This window comes from Triticum aestivum, chromosome 7B (genome assembly GCF_018294505.1).
Source record: "Triticum aestivum cultivar Chinese Spring chromosome 7B, IWGSC CS RefSeq v2.1, whole genome shotgun sequence".
Classification (NCBI taxonomy): domain Eukaryota; kingdom Viridiplantae; phylum Streptophyta; class Magnoliopsida; order Poales; family Poaceae; genus Triticum; species Triticum aestivum.
Genome location: NC_057813.1, coordinates 674,093,831 through 674,104,543, shown reverse-complemented (window position 1 = coordinate 674,104,543; position 10,713 = coordinate 674,093,831). Strand labels below are relative to the sequence as shown.

Genomic DNA, 10,713 nt, shown 5'->3' with positions numbered 1-10,713 from the left:
GGTGGACTCGATGAACCAAATTTATGATTATATGGGGCCGGATATAGCTATCATCATGGAGTGTAAGCAACTAATGATGGACTTCGCGTCAGTATCATTCAAGCACTGCTATAGAGAAGCTAACCAAGTGGCGGATGAACTAGCAAAGAACTCTTTCATGAATAGGGTTTCTGGGTTTGGGGATGTGATCCCTGACTTTATTTCCAATCTCATTGTAAACGACATGTCTATTGTTTGAGAAATAAAGTCTTATTTGTGGTCAAAAAAAAAGTGCATGCATGCAAGTACTACCTATGGCAGATTTGTGTCCGTCCACTGCATGTGACGTACATGGACTTTGTACTTATCGGTGTATGTTAGCTAAACTTGCAAAAATCTTGTAGGGTATTCTTGTAGTAGATTGGAAGTTTTCTCGAAAAAGATGACCCTGTAAGATGGACGGGAGCAGGGCCGGCACGCGGACATAAGAACCACGAAAACATACAGTATTCTTTACGTGGCGGCAAGAATCACGTACAAATGCATGGAAAGACGACACAATTGACATAATCGATTCTGACGGTGTGATCAATACGTGACTGATCCATGAGATATGATATGCTTGCGAGAGACGCGTTCAAGGAGCGAAGAAATTGCTTACGGAGAAAAGGAAACGGGGGAGGCGAGGGAATGTGTCGGCCAAGATAAGGAAAGTTACGATTCTGTTACAAATTTGCAAGGAGAAAGTGCAGGACAGGGAGGGATCGGTTGACAGATAATGAAATACTAATGGACGCGACTAGCCAGCAGCCGTTGGCTGGCTAGCGGTCCAGGGCACACACCTAAATAAGGCAGTGGACCCTCCCCTGTTGCTAGCTGGCGCCCAAAAGAGGAAAGAAACGGTTCGATCACTCACATGGACAGATTACCTCCTCCCACAATACAGTCCCACAATACAGTGTGAATCTCACGCCACAAGAAATAGTCAAACAAAAAAAACCACACGCCACAAAAACTCTGCAGCCTTCCTCCCTTCCCATACAGTCCAACCCCCCGCTCCTCCTCCAGCCTTTCTTCCCCATCTACCCATCCCTCCCTTCTCCATCTTCTGCCATGAATCTTATATACATGGAACTCTGAGGATCATCCACCCACCCCATGAGCACTTGAAGGTCAGTTTCCAATCACGCTTCCTGTACAACCTCCCCTGCGCCACCTCTCTCTCTGGATAGCTTGGGGTGTGCCCTGATCCCTGCAACAAGAAAACACAATGCTGAGATGTTATGGATGCAACCCCGCCTTGTACTAGGTTGGTTTTTCGGTCTGATTTGTCTAGAGCTAAAAAAAGGTAAGGCAACTTGTTTAGTTATTTTCGGCAAGTTAGGTAAACACAACAGGCAAATCTCTGTAATGCATCTCTATAATGCACTCCGACTTGCTAGGTAGAAAAAAACCTTGTGTTCCTTTTAATAGAAACATGCAAAAACTATTTTTTTAATATTGTGGACGTTGAAACACACAAGTTACAGGTTTGTTGTTTGGAAACATAGAAATAATTTGCCTAAACAAACCTCAAGTAAGGGAGGGGCTAAAGTATGTGTGTCAGGTAAATCACACATGCAGAACAGGCAAGTCACGGTTTGCCTAAAATAGCAAGCAAGCCACATAATTAACACTAGCAAGTCAGAGCCAAATGCCAGGCAAGTCCTAGTCATCACTAGCTGCAATGCACTATGTAATGCACTCTTGACTTGCTAGGGGTAGACAAAAAAGCCTTGTGTTCATTTGGGGAAAATGTGGACAATGAAACACACAAGTTATAAGGTTGGTTTATTTGGAAAACTTAGAAATGATTTGCCTAAACAAATTTCAAGTGTGGCGGAGGGGGTTGTGTGTCAGGAATATCACACATTCAGAAACATGCAAAGTCACAGTTTGCCTAAAAAACAACAAGCAAGTCATACACTTAACACCGGCAAGTCACATTCAAATGTCAAGAAAGTCCTACTCAAAATGTCAAACAAACCATGTGGGTGTTTGAAAATGGGAGAAGAAAAAGAGCTTACCTGTAGTTAGTGTTGAGTATGTAACGTGTTTGACATTTGAATGTGACTGGCTGGTGTTGAGTATGTGAGTTGCTTGACATTTGAATGTGACATGCATGTTCTGCATGCATGATTTTCCTGACACACAACCCCCTACCTCCTAGGTCTGTGCCTAATATTTGTATGTGATCTAACATTTGTGTTTAGCTTGCTTGTTCTGTGTGTCAATTGACTAGTCTAGTAGTGTGGACTTGCCTAACCCCTAGTTTTTAGTCCAAGTGATTATGTGTGTGTTTGTGTTTGTGAACTTCGATATATGTGTGTGAGGTGCCTGAGAAAAAAGCATGTTGATGTTTAAACAAAGGGGAAAAGAGCTTACCCACAGCTTGCCGTATTCCTCCCGCTGTTTGTTGCTCTTCAAAGGTAGTAGATGAATCATGGTCAAGAGATGAATCATGGTCAGGAGCGTCCGCAAGTTGTTGCTGCCAATTGCATTTTTTGCTCGTCCCAGCCATTTTCCCCACTAAAAAACAGGGATAAAAATATCATCATAAATGCATATTCAGGTGGCTTGTATGAAATTTCCAGGACACTAACTAAAAAGGACTATCAAGCTCTTGAAATGTGAAGGAAAATAACACATGAGCAAAGTTCATGTGTTAATTGAGGCAACTACCTAGATAGCTAGTGTTGGTCAAGTTTTGGCAAAACTCAAAGCCACCAAATTAACAAAACCAAGCAAATTCTGAACCATGCCAGGCAACTAAGTAACAAACAGTAGGCAAGTTTAGGATTGTTCATTATCTGAAGTGTTCCACCCAGACACAAAAAGGCTCAATCTCCACTCGGCATAAAAAATAGCTACACATTATTCGGCTCCCTTAATAAGTATACCAAATGCTAAGTTCAAAATCTTGATCAATTGTTATGCAAGTTTTGTGAAAAAAGAGGGGAACCACACTAGTGCCAAACTCAAAAAACCGTAGATCTGGCAACTCGTACCACACATCTGGCAACTTGTAGCCTCTGCCTCACAACTTCCCACCCACACCCCTCTCAAACGTCGCCAAGATAATGTTGACTTCGAGGTAGACCAATGGTTTGCCGCACCAAAAAATAGCCCATCGCCATCGACTCTCCCCAACCTATCATCCTAGGGATCAACAGCTAAGCGAAACAAAAAGGCTCAAGTTGTGCTTGCGGTGTAAGCAAATTTTGTGAGTTAAAACCTATTTATGCAGGCAGCTTATTAGTTTGTTGTCAAAAAAGGAGAAGGGTAAATCAAAAGCAAGTCTTCCGGTAATGTAGGCAATTTAAATATAATTTTTAGGCAACTCCCTTTTTTGTTGAACAAAAAAAACCGAACAACCACCTACTGGGGACGCATCAAAACACATGTTGGAAAGCTCTAGGGTTGTGCGAAGTTTGGGAGTTACTGGTGAAACTTTTTTGCTTGCGAATAAACGGGGCCAGAAAGCAACTTCTGTTGTGATGTAGGCAATTTGCATATAAGTTTTAGGCAACTTCTTTATTTGCTGGAACAACAAAAGACAACAGCCAGCTACTGGGGAGGCAGAAAAAACTAGTTGGAAATATTGGGGACGTGTAAAGTTTACCTGAAAGTGATAGGCAAAGCTTCTTGCTTGCACAGAGAAAATAAACAGCAAGTCATGCTGAAATGTAGGCAAATGCATATAAGTTTGAGGCGACTCCTCCTTTTTTGCTGAAACAAAATAAAATAAAATCGGATAGCTTTGTGTGAAGCTTACCTGGAAGTGGATGTTGAAGCTTCTTGCTTGGGCGTGTGCATAAAACCTCGAAAATGTTGCTTTGACATCGTTTTAGAATTTAGTGAGGCACTGCAAACAAAACAAACAATTTCTTTAGGCAAGATATCTACGAAAGCATATTTACAAAACTTAGGTGATTTAGGCAACTACTATTTATATGTAGACAACTTATCCTATTAGAAATAGCAAATCTTGTGCAAATTAAATCAATTTGCTGCTAAAAAATCCCTCTGGTTAACTCATTCCAGCGACTCCCTCTGTAAGGAAATATAAGAGTGTTTAGATCACTAAAGTAGTGATCTAAATACTCTTATATTTCTTTACGGAGGGAGTATCATACCATGTGCATGTTTTGGACAAAATAAAACCCAGTGCTCTGGAGAGAGGATCTTTGGGCAGCTCATGTCAGCATCTCTAGTAACTAACTATCATGCGTTGGGCAAGTTCTTGGACACTTTCGACATAAATCATCGACGATTCCAACCCCCACATCCCTAAGTCGCAAACCATTGTTGCACTCAAAATCATCGATTCACCCAAAAATCCGGGATCCCACACACCCCTCTTCAACCTCCCTATCCGGCCTCTATCGCATAGAATTATTAGGCAAGTTACTGTGGAAATCATTGACTAGAAGAATCAAGATGGCAATTTTTTGATATTATTAGGCAAGTTACTGTAGAAATCATTGACTAGAAGAAGGCATATTTTTCCCCTAGAACTCAATGCACAAAAAAGTTATAGATTGTAGGGCATTATCCTTGTGCTGCAAAGGGACTCCAAACCATCTCCCATAGCATGTTATGAAAAAATATTGCCCGTTAGTTTTGGCTAAGTGAACACATGTTACATAGAACCAGAAATCTCAGGTAGAACAGAGAAACAACACTGGTGAAAAACAGACACCCTCTTAAAAAACGGACAACACACCCCCTCTTCAACTAGCAGACATTTTCAAATAAAAAAGACTATGGTTGTCATTTAGCCAACTTTGCTTTTATCCTGCAAAAAAACAAAAGTGGTGTGGAGCTTTTCATCCCAAACAACATGTCTCTTTGTCCCAGGCAACAAGTGGCCGTCGTTTAGGCAACTTGCATCTTATACTAGGCAACCTTGCCTTTGACTGAGACAGTGGACTAGAGGCGAGGAGGTGGCATTGAGGTTCTAAATGAACACATATTATCGATCACAGAAAATCTCAGATATAACATAGAAAAAACAATGGTGAAAATAGTTCAGTTCTTCGAAAAGAGATGGCATTTACCTCCTACAGACAAATGAACATGGTGTCGCTGTGCTAGCTTCCGTTTTTGGTTCCTTCGACATCCCCCTCGCAGCGGTGAACAGGTCCCCTTGCCTCTCCCACTCGCCACAACTTGTTCGTCCATCCCTCATCGTCGCCCCCCGTGAATTGGCCAACACTAGAAAGTTTAAAAGGGATTTAGAATGGCATCTTCCTGTCTCTTGCAAATAACGCCTTCTATAGAAAAGCTTATAGTATGTTCAGGCAACTACCTATTAAACAGGAATATAAGAACATTACTAATAACAATAGTCTATAAAAGCAGAGGAGTGGCTGAACTACATGAGAACAGGAAGTTGTAAACAAACATAAAAACACAATGGTAAATCAATTGAAGGGCTAGCACCAAAAGTAATCAAAGTACACAAAAATCTTACATAATACTAGGAGTACTAGTGAAAATCCGTTGCTTCTTCATTGGCGCACTGCATGTTGTGCAACCTCATCGGCTGGCCGGCAGCCAACATCCATCCATGTCCTCCTCCCTTGTAAGAAGCCACCAAGTTATTCAGATATTTACAACACTACTAGGCTACAAGCCTAAAGCCAACATGACGGACGAAACTGAAGACCAAACTGCTGCTGACCCTGTTGTACACACCCACCCAAAGGACCAGCAGGCAGGATATGATTCAACGATGCAGGTCGAGCTTGACACGAGGTGAGAAATCACCCTACAACGCATGCCCCAGCAATTCTTTTGGGGCAAGTTCTGTGCAATCAGCAAGAAAGCAAAAAATTATCTCTTGCTTTTTGGGCCAAGAACTGTTAAGCAAAGTTTAGCAAGTTTTTAGGCAAGTTGTTTTTGTGATGTAGACAAACTACATAAAGATTTGTGCATGCACCAGGTTAATCCCTAGGGTGATCACAACAAGTTTTTTGTTTGTCCGAATCGTATCTGAGAAGTAGGTGATGAAGCTTTTTTGCTTAGGCATGCTTTTGTTTTCTGATTTTGTAGGTTGCATGAAGTCTTGGTTGGGTGAAATAGGCAAAATAAAAATATTAGCAAGTCCCGCTGGGTGTTGTAGGCAAAATACATACTAATTCCAAGTTTTGTAGATTACCTAGGAACACATGATGAATCTTATCCTCTCATCTATATTGCCCACTAGTTTGCTATGATTGAGCATGTTGAGAAATGAGAGATTTCAGTGCTACCTTGTAACAGCAACCCAACCGCCCATGCACTGAAATTATCTGGTGAATTGCTTTCAGGCAACTCACGAATCTTGTTTGGATGTGGGTTGCATCGTGTATATATATGATGGTTCTAGGAAACACCAATCATCTTCCATTGTCCTTGATGATATAAGAAAACATACGCTACATACCCCTGTGAGGAGCACTAAACAAGATCCTGCGCTTGCATTGTGGTAACTAGCTAGATGGCAAAGTACATGAACTCCTTCGCTGCAAGGACCATACTCTGTGTGCTGCTCCTGTACTCTGTGACCCATACACAGTGTAAGTGGCTACAAACATATATTCTTTGAATACTTTCTTGATAAATTTTACAGTACATAGGTTGTGCATAATCTATCTCATCTGGAGGTGCTAAAAATTCCTGAGTTATAGTATTTTTTTTTCTATGATTGTGGACTTCTCTTTCTAGCTTATCAAACTATAGCTTTCTAAATGCATTAATGATGCCCTTGAATTCCGTAGGTGAAATCATTGAAGGCCGAGAAAATGAGAAGGTCAATTTGCCAGATGGATTATGTGTCCATGATAAAAACAGTCGGGTTGCAAAGAGAACTCATTTTGTTCCTGTTGTTTGGTGAACAACTTGTGCTATCTTGCAATGGATACTTGCACGAGTGAATGTCGAAAGCCTGCTTCATCAGGCGTAAGGGCTTCATAGAAACAATTTTTATTGCCCTCCCATGTATTTACTGCAATTTTGCTATTTCACATCTAGATCTGAAATAGCAACCTCACATCTAAGTTGTCCACCACATGATCAAAAGCTGAAATATTAGGGCAAACTGTTGATCTGCTCCGTGTCGTTGTGTTGTTGCCATTTTTTTCGCCTAGCTGTGTTGGCCTTCTGGGCTTTTTCTCGCACGGCTGTCGCGTTTTGTTGGGCGTTGGTGGAACAAGAAAATGGTAGTGGTAGAAAACAGCTCCGTGGGTGCTCTCCTCCCGCGACGCTCCCGCGAGCGTCCGGGAGGCTAAACCTAGCGCCGTCGCCCACCCTCCCCTCCTCCTCTCCCCCTCCCTCGCTGCCGCCAGGGGGCGCGAGCGGGCGAAGCCCAGTCGTCGCCGGCGGCGGCGAGGTCCTCTTGTCGCCTCGCGCGGGGGGAACGGCACGGGCCGGATCTCTCAGCCTGGGATGCGGTGCTTGTTGCTGGGCACGGTGGCGCAGCGGCGCTCCGGCGTGGGCCAGCGACGGTGGCGTGGCGGCGGCGTGACAGGCGGCATGGAGGCGGTGCAGGCCGGTGGGTGGTGTCGGCGGCGGCTGCTCCCCTGCAGCGCCCCGGCGTCGACTGGCGCTGCGGGTCGAGCTCGACCGGGTCGCGGGCGGCCCTCTCTCCGTGGCTCGGGTGGGGGAGGAGGGGGCGGTGCGACAGCGGTGGCGGTGGGCGTCCCCGTTCAGTCGGGCCCTTTGCGGTAGGACGGCGGCGCTCGACACGGGGAGACCTCCCTGCTGGCTTCCCTTGGGCGCGGCGGCGGCCGATCTAGTCCCCTTCCCCTTCTTCGGCGTCCTGCGGCGGCCGGTGCGCCCCGGATGGTCTGGGCCTGTGGCTTCGGGGGCGAACTTGGTTTCGGGGGGGAGGTTGGCTAGTGGACGGGGACGCCTCCGCATGCCCCGTCGCCGATCTTGGCCTTGGGCTGCTCTGTCACCTCCCCCTTCCCCCGGACCGACATATGGTCGCGGTTCCTCTCGTGGCAAGGTGTCCACCGGTGGCTTCGGAGTCGACTGGGGGCGTAGATCTGGCCAAAGGTGTGCTCTTTGGTGGCTGTCGCGGTGGTCTGGTTGGCAGGGCGGCGGTCCTGGCGGTGGGAGGCGCGTATGTCATGGGCGGACTGCGCGTCTCGGTTGCAGGCACACAGGCATGGCTGCTTGGGAGGCATGGCTGCGAGTGGTTGGCGGATCAGGGATGCGACGAAGGGATTGAAGCACCGGGGTTCATCACCTGTCTAGTTCGTGCACTGGCCGACGGTGGTGGCGTTTGCGGATGTCGTGTTCCTCCTTGTAGGCTCCGTCGTGGTGCTCATTCTCCTTCGTCTCGCTCCGGGTGAAAACTTGATCAGAGGATCAGACGGTGGCGACATTCCGTGGCCGTACCCTTCTTGGAGGCATCGTCTTCGAGCCCTCGGTCCTGCGTGGTTCGTCACACACCCTCCCGGACGATTGCTCTTGGTGGTCTCCGTCGGCGCTAAGCGGTTCCTTGTTGCACATCTTGTAGGTGTTTCGTTGTCGTTGAGGGTGTGTTTCGTTGCCCGGCTTCCTTGTATCTCGCCTTGGGTATGTGTGGTGTGCGTTTGTATCGATACTTTGGCTGTAAGTGGTTGTTGCTTTATAATATAAAGCGGGAGAAACCCTTTTTCGTTGGGCTGTTGGTTTAAATGGGCTAGCAGCATGGGCATAGCTGTTTTCTAGTTGTTTTTTGTTTGGACATTGGCCTTTTTCCGTCGTTTGTGCGTAGGTAATGGACAGAATAGGAAGGCACGGGTATGCATTTTGTTCAGGTCTTTTCATTATGTTCCTCACTCTCACTTCTCACTCCCGTTCTTTTCGTCGATTATGAAGAGTCGGCAGAGCGACGGCAAGCACTTTGGAATTATATGTTCCGTGTCTATTTTTAACGCACATAAAAAGGGCAACCTGGTGCATGTAGCTCCCGCTTGCGCAGGGTCCAGGGAAGGGTCCGACCACTTTGGGTCTATAGTACGCAGCCTTTCCCTACATTTCTGTAAGAGGCTGTTTTCAGGACTTGAACCCATGACCTCATGGTCACAAGGCAGCAGCTTTACCACTGCGCCAAGGCTCCCCTTCTTTTAACGCACATAAACTTGCTTGAAATTCATTTGTATGTCTAATTTTGGCATATAAGATACTCCGTTTCAACCATCTACCACAGTGTGCATGAACGTCCTGATTGGCCATGCGACTAAGCCAGCTAACTCTCCACTATGCTCCTCATTTTAGCTCCGGAGAGAACTAGAAGTGCATTACCCTTGCACTCGGTCCGTCTACTATTTCTCTGCGGTCTTCTAGATTCCTTGTTTTTCATCATTCAATTAAATTGAAAACGGCAGCAAAAATGAATACTCCCTATGTTCCAAAACATAAGCTGTGTTGATTTTTTTAATCAAAAGTCAAACCATTATATGTTTTCTCCTAGCATCATTTCGGGTGGTTCATGATAGGTAAACGTTTGAAATCGGCGGATCGGCCGAAGCTTCAGCCGATCGCGCTGCTTGCTCGCGCAGCCACCTCTTTCTTTTCTCCTCTCCACGTGTCACTGGCCCAACACACCGCCCACGCCCTTGACTGCCTTATCCCATCGCCCCTGAGCTCTAGCACTCGTTCCCATCCCCATATGCACGAACCCCTGCTCCTCCCCTTGCATAATCCCTCTCCTCTGCTCTGCTGGTCTCCAACGCAACTAAATCCCCCTCTCCGCTAGCAAAACACATCGGGTCTGAAGGAAGGGGGCACAGGGTTGCTGGTACGGGAGTCGGGGTGAGCAGGAGATGGTGGAGGCGGTGGTCAGCGAGCTTGAACAGGCCGACCAGCGAGGTTGGTGATGGCCGGCGACGATGCTGGGAACGGCCGAGCTGCAACCGCAAGCTGATGAGCTACCACTGGCTGGTGTGGATGCTGCAACCGTTGCGGGGCGAGCTGCAACCTACAAAAGAGTTGTTACAACCTCGACCGGCGGGCGGGACGGCGGAGCACACAGGATGCTACAACCATTGAGGCAGGAGCTGCAACCGCGCCCGGTTTTTCTTGGAACCGGTGACCGCGGCGAGCTGCAGGGTGACCACAGCGGGGAAGTGCTGCAACCATGACCAGGTTTGATGGAACCGACGGGGCGATTTGCTGGAACCTGCGCCGAAGCCGAAGTTCGTTCTTTTTGTACGAGTGATTTTTTGCTACAACCACAATTTTGTTTTGCTGGAACCAGCATTCAAAAATGCGTCCACCGGAATTAGTTCTTCTTGTACCAACGATCTTTTGCTACAACCATAATTTTGTTTTGCTGGAACCAGCATAAAAAATGCTTCCATCGTAGTTGAATTCTTTGATGGACCAGCAACTGCTACAACCATAGCTTCAATTTGCTGGAACCAGGTTTTTAAATGATTCAATAGGGGCGGCCACATATAGCTGCTTTTTAACAACTTTTTCCGTTATGAGCGTCCACGGCGAGCATCAACTGCGGCCGTCGACGTCGACAAATGGGGAGGGCGGCCGCATGCTGCGCGACGCGGCGATGGTGGGTGGCCGCCATGTCCCGCGGTGTTTGTTCAGATCTAAATGTGAACGGGGTGAGAAGGAAGAAAGTGACCTGGATGGATGACGATCCAATGGCTCGTGGTAGGCCAATCGGGCGCCTCGGGTGCGACAGGCCGAAACTTTAGGCCG

The 10,713-nt window shown here is 46.6% G+C and overlaps 1 long non-coding RNA gene across 1 annotated transcript; it reads right to left on the bottom strand.

Annotated features, from left to right (window-relative positions):
* Positions 1-683: 683 nt before the first annotated feature.
* On the bottom strand, positions 684-6,307 carry LOC123161476 (uncharacterized). The gene is made up of 6 exons (XR_006480720.1): positions 5,495-6,307; positions 5,079-5,235; positions 3,794-3,883; positions 3,641-3,697; positions 2,404-2,547; positions 684-1,231 (listed from the first exon to the last, which is right to left on the bottom strand). It is a non-coding gene; the product is annotated as an uncharacterized lncRNA (long non-coding RNA).
* Between the last annotated feature and the right edge of the window lie 4,406 nt (positions 6,308-10,713).